Below are 26,733 nucleotides of genomic sequence, written 5' to 3'. Positions count from 1 at the left end.
TACAATTGGAATTATTTCAGGTATATCTACAAAGGTCTTATACCTAGCAATGAAAACATGAAGGTTAGGTAAAACATATTACCGCACCAATTAGCTAATTGCTTCAAATCAATTATGTGCTCCACTAATTGGAACGTTTAAGCAAATGTAGTATAGGGATAATTTTCAAGTTATGCTGAGTGTATCGAAATTTGAGGTGGATATTATCGGCACAGGCAATTCATAAGGTAATAAATTATGCTCTTTCTTATCTTTAATCGTAACTAGGAAAGAAATCGTAAAACTATCATTCGGACGAATTGGACCTGAATTGTTGGAAAACATATCAAAGTTACTGGAAAAGGGATACAATTTAGAAAATGCCAAGTATAGGCTTATACCGTCATCTGTCGTCGAAGCAATTTCGATCATGAAAAGAAAGAAACAATACGTTATTGTCTCTCTGTATGGAAGCAATACCGTACAAAAAGAACAATCAGGAAAAGTTGGAGTTCATACATGAGTGTATATTGTAGAAATATTTTACAAAGAAATATTAAAAATAAGAATTTTCGCCATGAACAAGGTATTATATATTGATAAAGACATAAAATTGAGAATAAAAAAATATTGAATACAATGAGATTATTAATGTGATAAATACTGCCTATAAGAAAAGGATGATGTAATTACTATATTGGTGTCGTGATGTTTTTTATGAATAATAGATATAAGATTTGTATTATAATTTTGAGTGGATAAATATCTGCAACTTATGCATAACTTACTTATTATAGGCATTCATTTGTATCTAAATGCAATAGTTTTTATTTAAAAAACAGTGAATTGGCTGGCTAAGAAACGGGTATAATAATAGAGCAGTACTGGGACATGCTAGAGTGTATAACCTATTGCGCTTTTCCTTATCCTACACATAGGCAAGGAGATCCCTTCAGGTCCTTTTCGATTTTCTACAGGTATCATTGGGCACGCCTGTTGTATTAGTGGAGCCAGTGGCGTAGCATAATAATAATAATAATATTTTGTAAAACTTTGAACCATTCATTTCATATTTTTTGTCGCTCCTACAATTTGGAACTATTGAATTGTATCGGGAATTAGAAATAGAGACAATAGAGAATTATATATATAAAAAAAAAGGTTCATGAAATTCCATTTCCAGTTACCTAAAGTTAAATAAGAAGTGACCTATAACTTGGGAAATCCAACCAGAACCCGAAGACTGATACCCAGGCTGCAGCAGGACATCCTGTTATAAATTATATATTGTCACTCAAAAAATTTTATATTATTTTATTTCTTTTTTTTTCTCTTCATCTTTTTCTTAAATCCAATTTCTTTTTTTTCTCTCTTTTTTGTCTATTATTTATTTTGTTAAATCCATAAATGTCATTGTTTTTGTCATTAACTTTACTTTTATCTTTTATTAAGAATTATTATTTTAATCTATTTATTTTTTCTTAATTTTTTGTTTTATTTATTACATTGAATATAGTTAGGGGTGTCTTTTGTATGAGACTATATACCCCCCCCATAATCAATTTTCAAAAAAAAAAAAGTAACTCTACATTAACCATGAAGGCCCATCAGGCCGATCTGATATTAAATAAATGAATAAAACTTCAGTCTAAATTTCAATTTACAAAGTTTTGAAGTAAACTAGTAAAATAGTATAAGTCTTAGATTAAGGAGTTTTCTCATGCCATTGATAAATGGGTCTCGTGTGTATTTATTGGTAGAACTATAGACTACTACTAGTAAACGGATTGCTTCTGGATTTAATGCATTTGTTAGTTTTATATATGAATCAAATTAAAAGTATCTAAAATATTCATAACTTCAATATGATTTGATGCCTGATTAATTTTGGTGTAATTGATAGATTGTTAATTTCGTAAATTAAACAGAACAGTCGAAGTGAATATATGTCATTTGTCAAATGTCAAGCCAAAATATTGAACAGTAAGAGTAAAATTAATATATTGGAATATTTCTTGGCTCAGTTAAATTTACTTAGGTTTATAATAGTCGTGAAGTTAAGTGATGTAAACTGTCAGACATATCTTGGATTTTGATTTTTTATGATTCCCCTTAATCGTTTACATAGATCACTGTCGGAGTTTCAGAGGTGTTTGTAATATCGCGGGAACACATATATGATGTAGAGTAATGGGGCAGATATTGAACCCTGAAGTACCCCTACTAAGGTTGGTCTAATGCCAGAACGCCAAAGAAGAATCTGAGACAAGAGAAAATTCTGACCGTAACAAATTCAAAGATAATATAATTCAATAGATAACAGGTAACATATTTATTAATGAACATTAACTATCATTAAACGTATGCTTCAGTGTAACATAATTTATTCTATTAACTCATTCACTTAAACAACTTTTATCAGCTGTTCATTGTGAAGCTCATTGTATTAATAGGAACAAAAAAATGAATACTGATTATTTTCGAAGAATCCTTTATTGAAGATATATTCTATATTTCGTTCTTTCACTACGGTGTACGGCAATAATTTTTCCTCGAAAATTGTAGAACAAAATTCGATGACAATTTCGGAAATTATTTAGAATAAAAACAAATATTAAAATGAATGAACCTATAAAGAAAATCACAAAATCTAAAACTTTAAAAACGTTAGAAAAATTTGTTATCGAATTTTTAAAAATAAATTATTAAACAAGAATTATAAGTTTGCAAAAAAACAAAATGCTATAAAATTTGAGTTTTAAGAAAAAATTTCGAATGATTTTTTATGGAATTTTTTTTCAATAGTATTCATTGGTGTAACTAATCCATTCAGTAGTTAATTCAAAATATTGATTTAAATTAAATATCTAATTAAATATAAAATAATAATCATTCAATCATTGTAAAAGAGAAAAACTGCCGAGTCGAGCTGAAACATGTACATAAGTTAGTCAAATTATTAAAATATTGTCATTCATAATAAGGAAGAATATAATTTATACTATTCCTAATGATACGAGATATTTTTTAATTTTCATAGTAGTTTTATGAAACTAAATTTTAATAACTATTCGTTCCTTTAATTTGAATTTGAATATATGAATAACATACCATTTTATATCCAACAAATTATAATTAAATTAAGACAAACTAATCGAAAAATATGTAATTTAATTTTTTTATGTGATTTTCGTAAAATAACATTCAATTCAGACATGAAATAGAAAAATAAGTTATACTTTAATACTCCATTTCATTTTCTTCGAAAAAGATACCATGTTCATGAATTCATGAAGCATCATATTCCAATTATCAATCATTTCCTTCTTTATTAACAACAATAATTGGTGAACCAACAAAGCAGGCTGATATGGAGTTAGAAATTCAGTCGAATAAGTTGAATAAAAGTGAGAAACTGCAAAGCAACAATAAGATATTGTCGAGTTGGCACTCTGTGGCGTACACAAAGGAAATAGGGGAAGGATTTGGATTCGCAGCCCTTGGAATATATTCGAAAGAAGAAACCTTCTTATTTAGCTATAGGAAAGCTCAACTGTATTGAGAAATGTACGATAATATAAAACACGAATTTTTCATCATAATTCATAAGAAAGTCTAATCCATGAGGGGGAAAAATAAAAGAAAAAAGAGGTTGACACAAAAAGACAAAAAATTAAAATATAAATAAACTTAAAAGTCATTTTAAGTATGTTATATTAAATTATGTATTACTTACATTAAATTAGTTATAATTACAGTATTTTTTCATAAGGTTGAGGTGGATGAGATTGCAAAATAGCAATTATAATTTTAGACTATTCATTTAGTTTGAAAACTCAGTTAAATTCATTGAATTTAGGAAACTATTTTCTTTATTAGCTTAATGCCATCCTTTTAGCTAATATTATATTCAAATTAAGTTTGGAACTTTTAAATGAGTTTTCTCAGTCAAGTGAAATATAATGGAATGGAGATTTGGAACGTCTTACAACTATTTCACTCAGTATTTTGTACACGATGCATAAAAAATGGAATAGAAGAGGCCTCCAGATTAATGAGAAAAATACTGAATACATGAAGAGCACCCAGAACTCTGCACCAATGCCACCACATACAATTAATATTAATGGTCATAACTTCCCAGTTTGTATGGCTTTTAAATATCTTGGAGCACTAGTCACCGAAAAGAATGAGAGCTTTCTTGGAGCGCTATGGTCATCGTTTACAAGAATGTTATTTGCCCAACCTATGGCAATGAGACATGAGTCCTAAGAAAGGAGATGGAGAAACGACTATGCACCTGGGAAAGAAAGATACTCAGAAAAATATAGGAACCAGTCAATTCTGATGGAGAGTGGAAAATTAGATAAAATAAAGATTTAAGAGCATTGTATGGTCAGCCATACACAGTCAGTATAATAAAAAAGGGAAGGATGAGGTGGCTCGGGCATGTGGAGCGTATGAAGGAGGATCGTCTGCGAAGGAAGATGCTGCTTGAAAAGCCGGGTGGTACCCGAAAGCGTAGAGGTCCCAGAAAGAGATGGCTGGACAATGTTATGCCCTTCAAGGGCAGTAGCACCGGAAAAAAAAAACAAGCCGAACCTAGAAATTTTTAAAAGGACAAAACGATTGTTTAATTTGTATTTTATTCTATTAATTTTATTTACAAAATATATAGTAAGAAGGCGTATTGAAAAGTTTCGAATCTGAGTTTTCAATGAAAATGTGTATAATAAATAATTTTTGAACTGTTTGGACCGCTACCTGAACCACCTTATTTCCAAATAAAAAATGGATAAATATCAAATATGAAAGAATTTGATAATTAATTAAAGGATAAATAAGACTTTTTTTATGTATCGTGTACGACTATGGAAATAAGAAAACATATTAATAGTTGTTGTTTTTTTTAATTAAACAATAAATATGATAAGAAGAAGTATAGTCTTCGTGAGTAATGAATGATATTTTGAAAAGTGATTGATTTCAACAAAGTGTGCTTAGTGAAAATTCTATATGCACGCGCCGCACCAGATAAGACTTAAAATTTTAATTACATTTTATGACTTAAAGTTCAATAAAAAGGCGAACATAGCATTCAGGCCGTTTATTGCTGAATAAAATGATTTTTGGTTTCATCAACCTATGCAAAATATACAAATGCAAGAAACGCATTATTAAAAGTTTATTTTAAAAATTATTACTAAATGGTCAAGAAAGAAAAATAATTTTTTCTTGAAATATAATATAAATTTCAATTTATATTTTTAGAAACCGTGGATATATTATCCAATGAATTAAATAACACGAAACCAATTCAAATTGATTCTCAAACCGATACATATTATATATTCCTAATAAATTCAATTTCAAAGTATACTTTAATATATCAATGGCACATTTAATTCGATCTGGCATTATCAATATTATTGAATTTAATGAAATTTTATAACTTTTAAGAAGGGGAAGATGCAAACTTTATCCATTCCTGGATTAGGGGTTGAGCTCGTGTTCGACACTGCGCAGCAAGCCAACACGAGTAAGAAAACTCCACAACCCTAATGAATACTTAATGAAATTATCAACTCCTTCTCCTTGCATGGAGAACTTTTCTCATAAGCTGATATTTTCAAATTGCCTACAAAAACTTTCGAAATTACCACTTAGGAGGATAGATATTATATCCATATAGGAGGATAAAATATTAAAAAAATTAGGTGATTTTTACACTGAGGTAAGTCTGACTAAACAGTGTAGACATTTTAAAATTAAAATATAAAAGAGAAGGTAGTCGCTTTGGGTAAAACGTCATTATAAGTTAAAGTAATAGTAGAAAACTCGGAGAAAGGATAATAATGGAGGTGGTACGCGTACGAGTGACGCCACAGGGCGAGGTCAATTCCTTTCGTAGGCGTGGCCTTCGGTAAGCGGTATTTTGCAATGGAGAGTTGCTACCACACCCCAGATGTCAGAGATGGCTGGGTTGGGGAATTAAAAAAAATGTAGAAAGTTGTAACCGGTTTATTGAATAACTATCAATCATCAGTAACTATTTTGTTGTATACATGAAATATTCTAAAAAATTATGTTTTATAAATAAACAACTTTCTCCATTCTTTCAGAAACAATTACTAATTTGCATCAAATTTTATATTTTAACGTTTTTTTTAAAAGAAATTATTTTTTTTTTATTAACTGTTCCTAGAAAACATTAATTGAAAAATTGACAAAATTAATTCAATTTTATACTCACTCTTTCCCTTTAGACCAGAAAAGGGAAAATTTCAAATAAAACATTTTAATTTTTTGTTGCTATATTTTGAATATCCTTATAATAATATTATTAAAGAAAAAAAATATTGAAAAGTTATCATAACCGGCTTTCTGGTACTTAGCCCTTAGAAAACCCCTTGTATTCAAATTTTCAAATGAATCTATTTTTTTTTTATTTCACTTTGCCAAGCTAAATGAAGCAATATTTGTGAAGTAATGATATCATTGAAGAACATTGATGATACTATTATAGATAAAATTAAAAAAAAAAAAGATTATAATAAAACAAATAATAAAAAACAGAAACACAAATTTCATATGTATTAAAACCCCGCGACTCCTAACCATCTTGACTCAACTGAACGAATAATGAATAACACAGAGAAGCAACTGGCTTTCAGGGATATCAGAAAAAAACAAAACATAAAAAGCCAGAAAATTGAGAAAGAATGTTTAATGCACTGAAAATTATTAACGCTCATTTAATATAAAGCTAACTCGTTATACGTACCGCTAAAAATCGTAAAAAAAAAAAAAAAAAACTTAGCAAGGATTCTTGGTCAAACAGAACTTTAGCTGTACCTACTACATAATTAACCTAAAAGGTAGTTATAGTGGTTTAATCAGAGTTTGAACAAAACTTTATTTCAAATTCATTGTTTCTGGGCAGAGAGAGTATTCACAATTTAATTGGTGGTAGTAGACTGAAATAACAGACCCAACACTAGCCATTAGCATAATAAATGCTGTCCATTTAACAAATTAAATATTAAACCTAAGTGTACCGGGCGGGGAGGAGAAGGGGTGGGAGAAGACTCTGATTAAAGGTAAGTCATTGGGTACCCTTATTAGTACTTCATTCTAGTTGGAATTTATTTTTTAATCCTTCATTAATACATCTAATGTAAATAAAATAAAATAAGTCCATTTTTTATTCAACAAAAATATCATATTTTTTAGGTTTGAAAATTATAATAATATTATATAACAATACTAATAATAATATTAAGAATGAAGGCCTAACGAACCCGAAGATTCGATGCCAATCCCACCAATCGCTCTCTACATACATCTTATCAGTGATGGCTTTCCAAACCCAATTCTACTAGATCAGTTTAAACACAATCCTCCCATCTACTTTTCGGTCTACCTGTCGGTTTATAGTTTATAAATATTTTAGGGATCTGCTCCTTACTAAGCTCTACAACCTTACACGCCCATACTATCATAGATAAAATAAAAAAAAAGATTAGTAGAAAATAGTAAAAAAACGGTAACACTTAACTTTAATTAATTTTTTTTTAAATATAATTAACGGAAAATTATAAGTATTTGTATAAATTATAATAACAATATTTTGTGAATTGTAGAATGAAATCGTCAAATTAAACATTTTAGGGAAATAATAAAGTATTTCTTGTTTTAATTTTATCTTTAATAAACTTAAAATTCATTGTAAGCTTTTTGTTTCAGAGTTTTTCCTCCACTAATAAGTTATAAATTGTTTCTTTATATGATCAATTACTGACATTCGACTTGAATACCAGCATAAATATAGTCCTGGTTATTATTGTCCATTGTAAGCAGTTTAGATTATAGGCGGTTCTGTTTTAGGGGTAAAAGTTATGAACGAAATAAATGGAGTATTTAAACCACCGATGATTATTGAGGAGAATAAAACGATCGGTGAGTTGGCTCCGAGAAATAACATGAATTAGTTTCCAATGATCTCTGCTGTTTCCACTATATTAACCAAAATAAATTCACACAATGCTGACGTTCTGTTATTTAAAAAAAAAAATGTGGTTTTTGAAAAAAATGTACCTCAGGAACTATAAGACGGACAAAGGTCTATTAGCACTCAAATTGAAGCTAAGCAAATGTACCATGAAGCGATTTCTAATGATGACCTTTGTTCGAAGCAGTTTTCCTGATATTTGCCGAAATAAATTCACAAAATATTGATTTCTCGTTATTAGGAAAAACTTTTTCTTTTTTAATAACTCATTGAAACTATTGAACGTAAGGAGTTCTTCAACGAGTCCTCAAATTTTAGCAAATTTAAAAAAAAAAGTAACCCAAACTTCGGTACACTGAACTGGCGTTAAAGAAAAAAAATTTACTAACTCATTTTTGTTTTCAAATAAAAGTGCAGGGAAATTTTTATCTGCCCGATATATAGGCAAGTTATTGTAATCACTGTGAGAATCAAAATAAAAAATTTACACAATTTAATTCCTATCAAAGTACTCATAATATATTTTGTTGGAATTAGAAATATCTATTGCATACAGCATTTAATTTTGTAAAACTAATTTAATTAAGAATAGAAATATATATAATAAAAGATATGTTAGTAAGTGATTTTTTTTTTATCACGTTTATGATAAATTCATACAAAGAGTATTTTTTTTTATTTATACTTTTATTACTTATAAATTAACAATGTTATAATTTAAACTAATTATATCACTCATTCAATATCTAAGAATGTAAAACAAAACAAAATTGTAGCAGCCCAAAATACAGCGAGTGACCAGCAATGTTATAAGAATAGTACCTCACAAAAAAAAAAAAATCTACTTATTTAAAATTAATTTATTTAAAACTTCAAACTGCCATTTTTATTGTTGAATTTTTTTCACCATTTTTCTTAGTACTTTCTTTAATCCTAACAGCCCCCTACCTGCACCAATTAGTTCGGATTAACAAAATTACACTGTATTGCGTTTTTTTTAAATAATGAAAAATAAAAATTAAAAAAATCTTTGCACAGCTTATCAAGAGGATTAAGTGATGTCACAACAGATCATTGAGAGAAAGTAATCGGAGAAGAACCTCTACGATACAGGTACCAGTAGAACTGTCACCCCCACGGTATAAATATCTATATAGAGGATGGAGTAATCGAGATGAGAGCCTCAGAGGGCGACAACTAACTGGATACGGACCGGGGCTACGGGGGATGACAGAGACCCCAATACCAGAACCATTATTGGATCTTCCCTTCCATCAAAACCTACACCGGCCAAATCTCATTTGGTCCAAGCCCTCTCCAACCAAAGGTCTCTACCACAATAAACTCACCGCCAGTCTTCATTCTATTGTTTCTGACGTCCTCTCTCGCCTGAGGTTTTCATTTCGTTTCTTCCACTCCGTCTCTGGGAGTCTTTCAGTTTTTTTTAGAGGAGTATATCACACAGGAATTACTAATAGAACACGTCATTTGATCAAGTAGATACGGGTTTTCATATTGTGTTTTCAGATTTTAGTACATTATTAACTTATATCTAAAAAAAAAATTAACTGAAACATTAGAGTCATTAGTGGTAGTTCATTAGTGTTAACGTCTTTATTTATTCCAACTAAGACAGGAATTATTCATACAAAGTTATAGTATTTCCTTTCATTTTACTTAATGAACAAATCAACACTGTCCTAAGCCCAATTAAATTTCAGATAAAGCTGGATAACGGAGAACGTTAAACTTTTAAATAAAATGTAAATTATTGCAATATATTTCATGATTTCTAACTAATATGATTATTAAAATAATTATTTTAATAATAACGATTATTATTATTGTTGCATAACCGTTGGTCTAGTAACAGAACTTCTAAATATTGTATTGTTTCTAAATAATAATTATTATTATTACTATTGTTGCACAACCGATGCCTAGTAATAGTAGTTCCTTGCAAAGTACTGCACTCCTGACCCTTCATGGGTTGAAGTGGCACAGATTTAAATTGTTATTAAAATATTAATTAGTAAGAAAAATTAAAAATTGAATTTTTTATTAAATGAATCTAAGAAATTTCATGCTTTGCTCGTAAAGGAGCTGGATATGGGCACATGGTAATTTCGATTATCCGCCATTTCGAAACAGAATGTCGATTTCGAAGAATCATCCAGGTTTAAACAATAAATTGGTGCAAATAAAAAAAAAAAAAAAAAATGAGCCAAGAATGTCCAAGATAAAAAACGGTATACGCATTTTTTTATTTTTTATTTTATATATGAATTCGGGATTCTACGTATCTTAAAATGACAAATAAAATCATGAAGGAGTTAACAATTTTTTCCAGGTCAATTACAAACAAAGGTTCATTGTTAAAAATAATAAACCAAAAAAATAAGAAAATGAATAAACTTTGGATTTAACAATTTTTTTTCTCGATAGACTCGAGGTAAATTCTTTGGAGAATTTTCTAGCAAGTTTTAGTTATCACTGAAGATAGCATTCAACAGAAGACTACGACAAGTGAACCTGGTGAGAACTCCAAATACAAAACGAACGTGATTGTACCGAAAAAAAAATTAAAAATGTTACATTCCGCCAAGTATTCTAGGTATTTATAATAAACATGCTGATTCATGTAAAATTAATAACACGAGCGAAAGAATATTCATTGCTGTTATGTTCATTCTGTTTTGAGAAAAGATTGTTTCAAATTTGATAAAGCTCAAATTTATTTGTTTCCATTTAGTATTAACAAATAGTATTTGTTTACGTTTTAGCATTAATTTCAAGTCCATTTCTTCAGTTGTATTCCTTCCTTAAGTAAGTGTTCTCTTGTTTCTGGTCTTTTTCGTAGGCTAAATAATGCGGGAAAAGTGCAGAAAAGTCGCCATTGATACGCTATATTATTGTAGTATGAAAAAAATAAATAATGATAAATATAAATAAATTTACAATTCCTATGGATTCAAGGACTTTTAATCAGCATATTCCTTTGGGAAAATGGAAACAACTTGAACATCATGGCATTATAAAACATGAGAATATGTTTTTATAAATTTGGAATACGAGAACATGCTCACAAATTCGTGTATGTGATCTAAAATCAACAAGTACAATAGCTTCCACAACTTTAGAACCCTCCACAAAGGGATACATAACCATTGAAGCGATAATATAAATAAGGCTGTGAGATTAGCAAATGAGCACATAAACGGAAAACAAACGTTAATTCCGGCATATTGAGTTAGAGAGCGACTTGCCCGAGCGTATAAACCTCCTCAATCTGGAATCCAACTGCACCAATTCCCTCTGGAATCTTCCAGCCATTCCAGAGCAGCGTAAACCTCTGCCCGGGCCCCTTCTCTATCTTTATCCCTTTCCCCTCCCTTCCTCCTTAAGATTCTTCTCGCCTTTTATTTTAGGTTTTTTTTTTTTTTTTATCTTATGCTCACTTGATAAATAGCTTTATTCTAGGTCAAGTTGCGCTTTTTCAACGTCCGGAAATAAATATAGGATGAATAATATACAAGGAATTTCCAAGTATCGAGAAATAAAACTGTTTATTTAGGTCACAAGTTCCGAAATCGATCATTAATTAATCATAATAAAATTTTATAATTGGAAATATTTTATACGTTAATTTAAAAGAGTTATTAAAAGTTTATTCAACTGGGGTTGAGAGATCATTAAAAAAAAAAAATTGCAAATTATAAAAAAATGAAAAAGTTCACCAGCAATCATTACAAAAATAAGACATCGTTATTAAAAAAACAGAAAAACAACGAATGCTGTCAAATTTCATTATTTACAAGCATCTTCCTGGTTCCCATATTTTTTTTATATCGTACATGTCTTGTTTTAATTTTCTATTTATAACCATCTATAGGAACGGAAATAAATAAATTCAACATTAATTTCTAATAAAAACTATAATGATTCTGAGATTCTAGACCAACGATTACACTAGGAGGTGATGCAGAGATAATCCATTTCAATCCCTAAACTTATCTTCAGACCATGAAGGACCAGTGAAGTACCCTAAACATTTCTAAAACACAATTAATTTAAACAATGAATCTATAACAAAAAACTTAACAATAAATTCGCATAAGTTTTTTATAATGTCAATATAATTTAAATAGCATTGCGAACAGGTTGAGGAATCAACTCTACCTCAAACTATGCTACTTCACCGCCAAGGATAACAAGGAACCAAGAACAAGAAGTCGAAGACGCTTAACCGCGCGGGTGCAATTACCATAGAAATTAACAAGTACACCACCTGAACCACAAAAGGAGTTAGGGCTGCATTGCGGCCTGACGTCACGACTTTGGTAATTAATACTCGTTAAGTGATTGGCTAAGCGGCCTCAACTTTCTACCCAATCATTGGCCCCCTTCTAATTACAGCTAGAGCTAACCTTTCATTTACATTTCGTTAACTCTACTCTTTCCCTTTCTACTGTCGAAATTCTTAATCTGTTTAAACGTTTCAAAAACTCGTTGGCCGGTGGAGCTTTAAAACTCCAGAAGCAACTGAAGTGGAAGCATACTTCGATGAAAACTTTGAAATATAACTCTAATGAGCTGCCCAACTAAAGAGGAGTGAAATGACACTTGAAGTAACTCTTGTGATAACATAAACAAAAGTGGTGTAACTTAAGATAAAAACTTTTGTAGATGATGAAAGAATTTTGTAAATGATTATAAGTGTAACTCTCAAATTACCTAATTCTAATTTTCAACAAAAAAAACATTTGAAAAAACATTAAAATAATAAATTCTGAATATTTTAAGGCCATACCTAAATCAAAACCACTATCAAACTGAGCTTGTATGCAAAATCTACTATCGAAATTTTATCACTCATATTTAAGCCCAAAAATAAACTATGGCAATGAAGAAGACATAACCAATGGTAAAATGAACTATTCTATTTTTATGTTTTCAGTTCATAAGGACCAGATGATAGAAATTATTCATAATAAGTTTGTTTTTTTTTCAAAGGAGAGTACATTAACTATATAAACCACAAAAATAATGATGCAAAACTTGTGGAAAAGTGGGGGGGGGGGGAGTCAATATCACGTTTAGAACTTTAACGATGACACACATTTCTGAGTCCCGTATGTCATTAAAATTTCTCGATTCTCTATTAATAATTTGAGGATACTTTCAATGAAAACGATTTTTTTTTCTAATACATATTCAGAAATGTCTAACAATCTGTTCAAATATGACAAAAAATTAATTAAAATAACTTTTTTAAGCTTTCAATTTACAGTGAAATACTTCTTTCTCGAGAAATAACAAAAAATAAAGTTAAGAAGTATTCGACAGCTATGGTAATAAGATTAGTAGTGAAAAATTGCAATATAATTAATTTATCGTGTCTACATTAACCAATATGAATCATAGAAAATCATTTTATTAAAGTGAGACAATTTTCCTTTATTTGAGAATCAGTCATAATAAATATTTATTTATTAAACATTACATTAAGTGGCACTTCTTTGAGAAATATAACCAACAGAACCGTTTTCAGCTATGATGGTAGTACGTAGAAGCCTTTGATAATTTGTTTAATTACTTGTTCATTAACTAAAAGAAACTATTAATTTTTTCTTTCTATTATTTATGAATATTTTAATGCAGCATTTTCTAACCAAGTAAAATATTTTTAATGGCCTCACTCAGCAATACCCCGTTACATATCTGTGAAAGACTGAATCTCGGCATGTATTCTTCAATTCTTTTCGACCGGCTCTTTCGTGGTCTGACTCTTTTTCTACTTTGATCTATTTTCCACTCGTACACACTTCCTTTAGTAGTTTTTCCAACCGTCATTCATTTTAAATGTTCAAAGAGATATTTAATCTATACTGTCCGGCATATTTCTTTCAACCAGTTTTTCTTTGAAAATCTGAAATAATATTTTTTCAAAAAGAATTCTTTTTTTTTTAAAAAGTAGTATTTGGTAGTTTATTAGTACTACACATAAAATAGAGACTTTGGAATTATTAGCCTTTATTCATTTATTTAATTCGTCCTTAATTGTTAACTGAATAATCAATAATTTTTGAACCAATCTTCCCAAATAGAGACGAAATATGTAGAGTAATTAGTTTATCATTTTTTGTGGTTCCTAAAACAGAAATGCTCTAAAATCAAGAATAATAACATATTACGTCTAATTTAATCATTTTTTTTTCTAAATTATATGGGTATATTTTAAACATTTTGGAATAATCAAAGGCGCTAAGCCAATGTTTCATCGTTTAAAAATAATTACATTAAAAATTTAAGTTAATATAAATTAATTTAAAAATATGGTTTTAGTTCAAAGTACTTCTGGGCCGTTGGCCGAACGAGGTGTACTGTCTATTGATGCAGCATTGGTTTGTAATTGAGTGGAGTTTGATTATACTATATTGTGAGTTGATTATACTATATTATATTAGATTATACTATATAGTGAATCCAAAACACTTTCTATATCTTTATAAATAGTCAAGACATTGGTGCCAAATTTGAAAAATAGTCAAAAAGAAAAATCAGCCCCATAATGCCAGAGAAAACCTGCGCACGGCCGAGAGGATTTTTTTTTTAATCTATATTTTTGTAGGATTTTTCGAAAACTCAAATTTTGAAGTATATTAATAATTATTATTTTTGGTAAATGAAAAATGCTCATTATTGCAAAATGGTAAATGAAATTCTTACTAAATATTTTAATAAATTTCTTTTATTCTATTTTATATATATTTTTTTAATTTAATTTAATTTTCATAATATTTAAAGATGAAGCTGATTTGCTACTGCTTCGTGGTATACCCTAAAGAAAGATATGAGGTGATTAAAAGATTTACATCCATATATTGAGAAGGAAAATATGCCATTTTCATGTTTTTATTCCAAGTAAATGTAAACCAGGTCCCTATGAAAACCAATTTAATTTGAAGGTGTTCATTGGAGCAGAATGGCTCAGTATGTAAGGTGCTGTGTTAGTAGTTCCAAGGACATGGGTTTTAAATTCGGTAGAGGCAGATGATTATATATACTGTTACTGTAGCTATAAATAAACCTTTTGAGTTAGAGAGCCCCTCTGTAAAGTAGGTACCCTTAATTGAAGAAAGTCTTAAGTCTGGTGGTTGTGTGAGGTGATGAAAAAATCGCCTCTTTGCACAACCGTTGTTAAGCAACATTACTTCCTTGCAGTTATTACAGATTTTCATTTTCATTTAAGTCGTGAAGCTGTTAATAAAAAAATAGTTTTATACTACAACGCACTTGCAGGCGTGATATATTGAAGAATCAATTTTAAAAGATATTGATGATAATAGAGATAGATATTTACCATATTTTATTAACTAATTCCTCCCCTCCCCCCATGGGATGTTGCAAAAGCAAACGGAACATGCCCTAGCCTGTGAAGGAGAGGCCTTAGTGGTGGCTAAACAAGTGGCCGGTGTTTGCCCACAGCCTGGCTAGAGACACGTACAGATTAAGTGGCAGGAAGGGAACCCAAACAAAGACCAGATAACAGCCCTGTCTAATAGGATCAGGCGTTTTTAACTGGATTGTACGCTCCTGGAGAAGTTCCAGCGCCCTATCGACCACACTCTGGGCCGCCTATTAGTGCGGTCGTGGTGTACTCTCTTTAAGTAAGAAGAATAAACGAATCAAAAAAATACAAATGAAGAAAACAAATAAATTAATTAGAAAAGTTATCTAGTACAATCACACTCAAATTGATTCAATGTAGAATGATAAATTAGGTTCATAAGAATTGATTCTAACTTTATTAAAATGATTATCACTATATTAAATTGATCACATTTATTTGATTTTTTTTGTAGTTTAATTAGTAATTAATAATTAACTCATTGAGAGGGATAGAAGTTGGAAAAACTCCCGGATACATAAGCATAAGCCGCCCGGAACGAAAAAAATATCAGTAAATTTTTAATTACCATTATAGCTTACTATAGTTAAATCATTGATATATTAATGTCCTTTTGTATATACATATTGTGTTTTATTATGATTAATTATAGTTTAAAGTAAATCAATCACTGAAAAAATATATATGAAAATAAATATAAGAAGATGGTCAGGGTTGCGGTCAAAAAAAGAACAAATAGTTTATAACTATTTTAATATCTGACGTTTCGCCCCACTTCGGGGCTTCATCAGGGCTAAAAAGATACAAAAAAAAACTGAGAATATTACAACAATAAGGTAATTTAAGCTAGGATAAATAATATGTAAAAATAAAGTTATAAGAAATTACATATAAATAAAAGGATGAAATACATAAAATAGTATCAATATAAAATAAACAATGATCAAATAAAAATAAGTAACATTTTAAAAAATATGTAAAATATACAGTTAAAAAAGTACAGGAGATATACAGAAAACAAAAATAATACGGGAAAAAGGAAAGGAAAAAAAAAAAGAAGAATAAGAAAGAGATTAAATAAACGTTTTAGCTCTGATGAAGCCCTGTAAAGTGGGGCGAAACGTCGGACATTAAAATAGTTATAAACTATTTGTTCTTTTTTTGACCGCAACCCTGAACATGTTCTTATATTGAAATTTTTACGGTCAACTATATATATGAAAATAGTTCAAGGCCCACAAAACAAGATGAATAACATATGTAAATAAAATAAAACGAAATATATCATATCATTGAACATACTCCGTAATCCCCGAACAGAAATGATTTAAAAAAAAAAAAGAAAGGAAGCGGAACCATTTGGGTGGAGATGTATAAGAGTTTAACAATTGCAAAGGGAAATTAATGTGATAATTGAAAAAACAATCTGATTAATCAGAAATTTATATGATTATTTTTTACAGTCCGAATGCAAATTTATCCTGTGTTATTTTTCAGACATTGTTTAAATAAAATTGTCGACTAAGTGACACAAAGCTATAGTGTGGTTAATAGGTATTATTTTCTTATTAACTTATGATCTACCAGAAAGCAATACTTTCATATAGTGATATAATATTAGATCTATCTAACAAAATAACAGATGGCTAATAATTTTTTTCATCGCATAACTCTACATGTTCCTCATTATTACATATTTGCTGACTTCATTATTTGTTTATTTAACGCAATAATAACCGTCAACATTTAAGAAAAAAACTATCCAAATTATTCTGCAAATGCATTAAAAAAAAAAAAAGAAAAGAAAAAGAGATCAATGATGTTAGCATGCTCTCAATTTAGCAGATAGAGTTGATAGTTCAAAGTCACGGAGGAACAAAAAATAAGGCGTAAAAGTTAGATTGGATGATGAATGTTCAAAAACGTATATACCAGGTAGCGACTTATTGTAGTTAATAAAACATAAAATTGAGATAAAATACAACCAGTTTGATAAACGAATTAGATTAATATACATAGAAACTCTTTTAAAATTATTCCAGTATATTTCCGAGGATTTCTCAAGGCCTTCTACATACTGCAAACAACATATGAAAATGAGAAGAACGTATTCATAAAATAGTATTGATTCAAGAATGGCATGGAGTAATCTTATCTTTGAAGTACATGAAAACTCAGTGTAGCAAGAAATCGGAACTAGCTACTGAAAACCTACTAGTGCTAAAAATGTAACTTTATACACCAATGGTTAGAAGAAGGCTACGAACGGAATAAAAAATCCAAGAGAGAAATAAATTAAGATCAAGAATTATGAAGAGGTGATATTCATGCTAATTGTTTGACAAATATTCTGGAGGCTACAACAAATTATAGAGAAATAGGTTGTTTGTCAAGAACATGAAAAAATGAAGAATTATAAGAGAAGGCTAGAAAGTATCGGTGATCTAGTAGGAATATGCAAACGCGAACTAACGAACTTAACAAACGATTATTTGATTTCCTGTTATTTATAATAAAATGTTACATCAACATCTAAATAACATTCTTACAAACTATGATTTAAGCTGAGATGTAGTGGCTATTGATAGTTAAATTAAACCGAACACCGTTATAGAAAGAAGATATATAGTAAAACAAATGGGATTTATAGTAGCTAATAACATTTATAGTAATTCATACTAAGGAAGACTGTTGGGTAGCTACAGTAGTATCTAATAAGATACTGGTTGTGAGAAAAAGATGGGTATTCTAATAAATGTTCATAAATCGAATGAATCCTGAAATGTGACACAATGAGAATTAACCCAAAAATATGTAACATATAAAATTGGTAGACAAATTACATCATCTTCTGAAGGAAAGGCAGCTGAGCTTAGTTGGTCACTTTTGTTAGGTGGACTTTTCAGCAGTTACAAATTAGGTACATATCGGTTTTCAACATGTCTTGGTAGAACAAAGAAAATAGTCTGCCTTCCATTGTTACAAACTGGATGCATAACAATCTGGGTCCAGATGTCGACCACAGCATTACAATACAGTTCAGTAAATTTGTATATATCACTATAATAGTGATTGTTAACTCGAAGTAGAAAATGTGCGGAAAAATCCTCATGGCGAATCCACATGTTGGCCGCTCGCCACGAATCGGAGGCTTGCACAAATGCTCGGTAAACAAAGAGCGGACCATCCACATGTTAGTGTTATTCAGAGAGGCAAGCACGGCGGACGTACAAGTGATTTCAGCCACTACACTGGAATTATATTATTTTTATCACAAAAAAAAAAGGAAATTAAATATAAATAAATAAAAATAAATATACAACTTATTATAAAAAGTAACAAAAAACACCTTTAACCTCCTAACAGCTCTCAGTTGCAACTAGACAGAGAACAATGGTGGAGACTCTACACGAGCGCTCTCACGAACCCAAAAAACCAACTCTCAACGGATCGGTAACGAGCTTAGGCCAACTCGTACAATCCACCCATCCACATGCTCGCGCATGTCTGAGTTCGCCATGGCTTGGCCGACATGTAGAGGCCCCTTCAAATATCCTCTCAAGAGTGTTGAGTGTCCTCCTATGGTCCCAAGTATATTTAAGGAGCCTGCGGCTGGGAGGACGCTCAGATAAGCCCTACACATGTAATGAAACTTTCTAAATACAAGAGAAGACACGAAAATGAAAATTTATGCACGTTTCCGCCCATATTGACTAATTTCTCCGGAACATGGTAAACAAAAAAGTAGTAGAAAAGGAAAACGAGTTTCCTAATAAAATGAAAAATACAATAGGGAACCAAAGAGATTACATCTGCAAAACAACTATCACATTAAACCACCGTCCAAAACAGCATAAAATATTACAAACTGTCTACGGTGGTTTGGGTATTTTCAAGGATGGAAAATAATTATTTGGCAAGGATGAAAGTATGTCCACGGTCTTCGACACACGAGGAAGAAATAAATACATGAGGATCGTACAATGAGTCCAGGATATAAAGAAAGGTGTCCCACATTCAATGATTGAAGGAATCATAATGATGATGATACTTCCTTTTACTAATGTTCCATTGCATTTCCTTTTCTCAATCCTAATTACTTTTTTGTGTTACGAAAGTAATACACTTCATCTTTATGATTATGATGTTTAGGCATTTTATAAAGTATACCAAAGGATACTTTAATCCCCTTATAGAAGTACAATAAAGGAGTTAAGCCTGAGGACAATAAATGACTTTCAATAGGGTTATGAAATCTATTTTGTTACCTTTAATAAAAGGATTTATAAGCATAAATCAGGGTCGAATGGGATTACATATAACTAACATTTACATATGCATGGAGTAAAAGGTATACTATGCGGTGTTTCGAAACGAACACAGCAACGATGAAAACTTAAGATAAACGGTAAGTGAGTAAGAACACACTGCAATATGCATAACGTGTGAAACGGTCAATTTAAGGGGGGGAGGGGCAGGATCCTAAAGCCGAGCTAAGCGGATTGTGAATGAAGTGCGCTTTGTAAAAGGGTGGTGAGGGGGGGGAGGAGGGGATAAAAAACGGAGCGAGCTTATCGGCTAATCCAAATAGGGCTACCGTCCCTCGGGGTAAATATGGTCTCCTCTGCAAGGTGCCACGGTCACCCCATATCATCCCCTCCTTATTTATAAACAAAAACCATAAAATATTGCTTTAATTTAGAACATCCTATAAAAAAAGATTAATATCCTAAATGCAAATATTTTGAGGGGGACAAGAGTAGTATTAAAATAAAAAAAACTGTATTTCTACAACCCATGAGGGGATTTGGGTTAAGTGCTGGATTAAACCGGATCCTCACGTTTGGCACTTGCCTTGAATCAAAAACGCTTGGTAAGCAAACCTCTAAATCTAAACGTTTTATGTTTTAGAGTATGTCGAACTCTCGTAGGTTATTACCTTTCTTCGGTCTAAACTATTTTAATGTAAAAAGAACCAAAATGAAATAAAACGAAAATATTATCAAAGACGTTGGTTGGTGACAAACATTCATAGTATCAGATAACTTAGTATAGATCACATCCAACTTTTCTTGAATCAATATCATTCATTGGTATGCCATAGACATCATAATTTTGTTAAATGGTGTCAAAAAACATTCTTAAATGTGGTTGGTTCAACTGTATGCATAACAATCAATCCGAGAATCAAGAAACACCTAGCATACTACAGTTAAAATCTTTTTTTCGAGCCGTTTCTAGTTTTTTGGTTTAATATATATACATTATATTATTTTATCAAATTTATACTAGTACTTTTTTAGTTTTATTTCATTTTTATTTCGTTTGAAGTGGGAGGAATAGGTTTGGTGTACTAATAACATAAACATCTGCATTGTCACTTTGTTCTTTGTTATGAATTACCATTATTGTTCAGTATCCCATCAAACTCATAACCCTGGGGTGTATCCAAGAAGGTCCAAAAGAAAAGTATAATAATAATAATAATAATTCACTTCAGAGGGAAAAGAAAATGAACGAACGTGGCGTCGTAGCGTTGTGGTTAGCCGGGGCGGAGGAAGATTTTGCCACCCCCATATTTAGAAATTTCAATATAAAAGAGTAAAATATACAATATTTCCTTAGAATTTTTAGGCTATAAAAATCATATTTATAAGTAAAAAAGGAAATGAAACCTTTAAAATTTGAATGAGATCTTATTATTATTAATTATTGTGGATTTTGCCGCTTTAACTACGTCAGGGAACAGTTAATCAGATGTACAAATATATTTTTTTTTTTTGTTAAAAACTCTCAATATATCTTTGGTATAATATTGTTGATATGAAACATATTTGCTGTTTAAGAATAAATCCAACTATAATTTCTTTTTTAGAATAATAATATTTCCGTCCCGGTAATACTTAATTCCATTAATGGCTGTACTAGGAAACTACCCTGTCACCTGTGGAAGATGGGAATTTCAGATTGTTAGGAAGAGTAATTCTGTTTGTTGGATTCGCTCGCTTGTAAAATCGGAGGCCTTGTTATAATCGTGCTAGCGACTCCAGCCTTTTTCATTACCCGCCATTTTCCTTTCCAATGGCTACGGTATTGCTTTTCCCTAATCCAGTAATGCCTGAAGATCCGCTTTCTACCCTTTTCTTTCTTTTATTAGGACCCTATTTTTTTTCTTTTCTTTCCTGGAATGTTTTACATTCGATTGCAGGTAGCTTTTTATATTGTATTGACCTTAATATTTCAGATTTCCAATTTCGAAATTGGATCCTCATCAAGAAAAATCTATAGGATTTATAATAATGATCCTTTCAGCGTAGATATAAATTAGACAGAGAAAGAGTGAATTTAGAGTAACAATAATGGTCTTTCAGATGGTTCTTTTTTTCTCAACTAACCACAAAGCAGTGCTCAGTAAAAGCAAGATACTACAACTGAGGGAAGAGAACAAAGAATTTTGTTTAAAACAAAGACACAGAAGGAAAGAGAAACTGAATAAACTAGGCGATACTTCCTTTTTGACTTTTTTCTCTCTTTCGTTTATTTTTATACTGGTATATACTGTTTTTGGAACCCGCTCACTTACATATGTTCACAGTATTGTATTATTTTTTTTTTTAGTTTATAGAATACGTATTATTTTCAATGGCAATGAATGGTTTCACTAAAACAATTAATGAATGGATTAAAGTATATTATATACAAAAGTATATTAATTCAATTAGTATATTTCCTTTTTTTATAATTTCGGATTTACAGCTGAAAAATAACAAGAGATTGATACACAGTGTAATGAAAAAATATTATAACCAAAAGAAAAAAATGAATGTAGGACTATAAATATTTTATGTCTTTTTAAGAAATTTTATTTAGATCTATTAAAATGTCTCTTTTTTAATAAAAAAAAAAAAATATTTATTATATGCCTAACTTTTTAGTTTTCCTAGGCAGGTACAGGCTTTCTCTGCACTTAAAAAAAAAAATGAAAAACAAAGTTATGTTTTATATTAGTGACTAGTGCTTCTAATGCCTTTACTTAGCCCCATCGTTCTGATCTGATGGCCACTCCCTTATATCATTATAGGGTAATTATCTGAATATGCGTGGATTTCACTTCCTAAAATAATAATATGTCCTAAATAATAAAATGTCATAATTTTGAACTGCGAAAATTCAAAACTTCTTAATTGCATAATATTTTCACTAGTATGACACCCAGGCATTTTAATTATGATTTTTAAAAAAATTATGAAAAAATATTAAAATGAGGAAGTGAAGGTAAAGTAAAACATCTGGACCTATGGTTTATATTATATTTCTTTTTACTGAATACAACAAATAATGAATCTTATTTTTAATGGAATTCTCATGTAATAACTAAATAAATTAGTTAGTGAATTGAAACAATCAATTGTAGACCGAAAAGGAATTTTTAAAGTGCCTTACTTAGAGGCCGGGGATGGTGAGAGAGTGAAAAAACAATATTTTTAAATTTTTATTTTACTACTTATAAATCTGTTTAGCAGGATTTTAATAGAAATATAGTTCTTATTTTATACAATAACTGGCGCCCGCATTAGAGGTTGAAAATGGACCAGGCGTATGATTTACACATTTTCAGATAATGACCCTAAAGGATAATGCAACCCTACATTCTGTGATTATGGGCTAATATTTCCCTAAGGAATCGTTTGAAAGTTTATAACAGATCTTTATATCAATTTTTGACCAAATCAGCTGTCTAGTTCTACACAGTTGATACCCCAGTTTTTATTAAGGAGCTAATATGCCCCTAAATTGTTACCTGGCTATTAAGAAATGCGACCTCCTTAATCCCAATATCCTTTAAATTCAAGCGTTCATTATCAAGCAACACACCACTTCAAGGGCAACATAATATTGTATTGCCGGTGGGTGTACATATTGTCATCACATTTCAGCGAGATATAATTATCCGAAATGACGAATAATACGATTTCAAGGCCATAGTTGACAGCAGCGAAACTTAAATAAGAGTGCTTAAAAAGTTTAGATGACAAAATGTGAAGAAGGAAAATGCATGAAGACAATTGACATCCAAAATGTTGGTGACACTCGAATTGCAAAATTAGAATATATTAGAAATCAGGCAAAATAGAAAAAATATTCCCATGTGAGCAATAAATAGTTGTGTCCTTTTATAAATGATTAGCCAATAACAACCAATCCACTATTATCAGTCAAAAATCAAGGAGTTTTTAAACATTTTATGAAAAGAAGAATTGATGTTGCTCCTCAGAATATTAAAATCGTCAACATTACTCTGTTTACAAAGCAGTTTAACATAATCTATAACTGAACGATACGGTATACGGTCGTTCCTATACGGTATCCTTCATAATCTTCATAAAGACAATGTGTACCGCAGTACAATTAAACTTTATTAACAAGCTCATTGAGTTCATTAGAAGGGAGTTGTATTCAGTGTAGCGTAGCCACAAAGCTAGGCCGGGACACTATCGATTCAACGGTAGCTGGCTTAATCTAAATGGCAGCTGGGAATATACTAAACAATGGCGCCCGTTAGAGCGAGAAGGCCCAAGGAAGTAGTCCTATAAAAGGGACAAAGAGAGCGCTTGTGTAATCAATTAGGTAATTCGACCCCGGACAGCTCGGGTTAATTAATTAATAAAGGCGACCATGCAAAAACCAAACCTCGCAGCCAAATGAACGGGAATTAATTTAGTCTGTGGTGCAAAAACCGCAGGTCTCTTTTTGCGCCAGGGAATGTCCGGAGCGCGCATTGCAATATCTGCTCCCCGGGTAGTAATGTACTAACGGCGGGGCAAAACAGCGCAATGCCGCTTATCCCACACGTACCAAGGCGACTAATTATCATAAAGATGATACATGGAGTAGGAGATATACATCTGCTTACGTGAGGGTTGTGTTTAATACCGCGGAACAGTTCTTTTAGTTGGAGTATGATAACTTCTATGTTGAGTTTATCTTTCTACGCCTGGTTAAATTATCAAACATTAATTTTAAAAGCGAAATTTCATCAATTTTAATTTATAAACAGTATATTCTACGTTTGGCTTTACATGTAATCTTAATGAGCAGAAATTTTATTTGCAAATTCTAGAATAGATTCAAAATATAAAGCAGAATATAAATATATATATGAGGTGTAGATAGTTCACCGTAGATTAATAAGTAAAAAAAACACAGATATAAACAAAAAATAATTTATTCATGCCGACGTTTCGACCTGAATTTCAGGCCTCTATCAGGGCTATAAAATAAAAAGAGATAACAATCATTTAGAGGGACATAAAATTGAAGAGAAATAATAAACTACAAATCTGGAAATAGAAATAACAATGAATTTAATAATAAAAATAGTGGATTAATAACCATAGAATTAGACAGTAGTAGAATGATAACAATATGAGATGAAATTTAATATTGTGTAGGTAAGAAGATATGTATAAGATAAGATATGGAAGTAGTGTCTAAAAAACTGAAAAACAATTTATGACAATTTAAATCATATTGAATCACATTAAATATTCAATATGGTGATTTAAATTGTTTTTATATTTTTGTTTTATAGCCCTGATGCAAACCTGAAAGTCAAATAAATAGAGAAAAGGTCAGGGGTGCGGTCAAAAGCGAACAGAAATAGTTAATAATTATTTACTTCACGTTTCACTCCACTTTGAACAGCTCTGATGAAACTCTAATAAGTGAGGTGAAACGTCAGGAAATAAATAATTATTAACTATTTTTGTTCTCTTTTGACCGTACCCCTGACCTTTTTTCTTTTTAAGTTGAGTAGATTATATAAGTGTTTCAAGATGGCTGTGATTATAAGGAATTGAAACAATTATTTAACGGTTTATTAACCTTTAAAAAATCTGTTAAATAGTTTATCAATATTATTTGTTCAATATGATCCTAAATTGTAGAATTTACGTCTACTTTAAACTATTTAGATAAAAATGTAATATTAATCCAAAATTTTAGCAATAATATTTGCTAATTTACAAATTACAGTATAAAATTTTATTACAGTTTTGATGATGCCAAAATATTACGTAAAAAATGAAATAAAAATAAAGGAAAACTTATTTATAAAAAAGCAATGAGGAAATAAATTTAAAATAAAAGAAGACCTGAACGTTATTCCTGATATCTAAAATCCAATTATATTAATAATAATATTAACAAGGTGAAATTATTAAAGTTGAGAAAATGAAAATAATCTATTTAACAATTATAATTTAAACAAGGATGCAAAAAAATAAAATAAACTGAAAATGTTAACGTAAAAGTGTAATATTATGTTTCTTTGTGGACAATAAACGGAGTTATTGAAGAAATAAAGTACGTTATCAACCGGTATCTAAGCAATTAATCAAACCACTCAGAAGTTTTGACGACGCCATACTTGAAGAACGTTATCACATTAAGGAGGTCGACAAAGGAGATGTCAATGAGTTGGCCCAACATTAAAGCTCCCGAGGACACTCAAAAATAGGGTAAGGATCTTTCTGACAGCTAACTTAGCCGATATTGACATTTATATCTAAGGACATTTTAACAATAACAACCCTGGTATAAAGGAAATTGAATTTGCTTGTTACTATTATGAAAACTAATACAGAAATGGCAGGAAAATATTTACTAGCGACAGAAGTTGAAAATGTACTGTCCAATGTTGTTTTCAATACAGGTAATAGTGGAAAGTTGAAAAAAAAAAAAAAATAAATAAAGCTATCAGTCTAGTTTTCTTGTTAGTTAGAGATAGGTTATTGGTCCATATCACAATCCATCGATAATTATCAAGAGTATTAACATTTTATAGATAAAAATATACGAAACTAGGAAAATAACTTAAAAACCGAAAGCTTTTTTGAAATATGAGAAGTAAAAACATTTTGGTTTCACTAAAAGGTAAATTACAACAATATGCCTATCGACAATACCGCGAAATCACATGAATTCCTTTTTTTGTGTCTCTACAGAACAATATATGAGTTATATATGAGTTTTTATATGATCATATGAAGATACGGTTTCAATATTATCAATTTTTAATAAAGTATAAGACAAAATGACGAACGAAGAAATAAAAAATATGAAAACATTTATATTTAATTATTTTGATAAACTTAAGAATAGCAATTACAAAAAATATATATTAATGAGTATTTTAAAATTCATCTGTAATGCGAGGAGTTTTTTAGATTAAAGAAGCTTTAGAAAGAAGTTATAGAAGAGGATATGTTCCTAGTAGTAAAATATCTTAATCATCATCCTATTTTTTTCCTATACAACCTAATAACAAAAT

At 30.2% G+C, this 26,733-nt stretch overlaps 1 protein-coding gene across 13 annotated transcripts in view; it reads right to left on the bottom strand.

The window, feature by feature from the left end:
* Positions 1-26,733, bottom strand: part of Lar (tyrosine-protein phosphatase Lar) — a 969,819-nt gene that overhangs the window by 71,543 nt on the left and 871,543 nt on the right. The gene's annotated exons all lie outside the window — the stretch shown is intronic.

Source organism: Halyomorpha halys, unplaced genomic scaffold (assembly GCF_000696795.3).
Source record: "Halyomorpha halys isolate HHAL.00 unplaced genomic scaffold, Hhal_1.1 Scaffold438.1, whole genome shotgun sequence".
Lineage (NCBI taxonomy): Eukaryota > Metazoa > Arthropoda > Insecta > Hemiptera > Pentatomidae > Halyomorpha > Halyomorpha halys.
The sequence above is the reverse complement of the archived record's forward strand: the minus strand, read 5'-3'. Positions and strand labels throughout refer to the sequence as shown.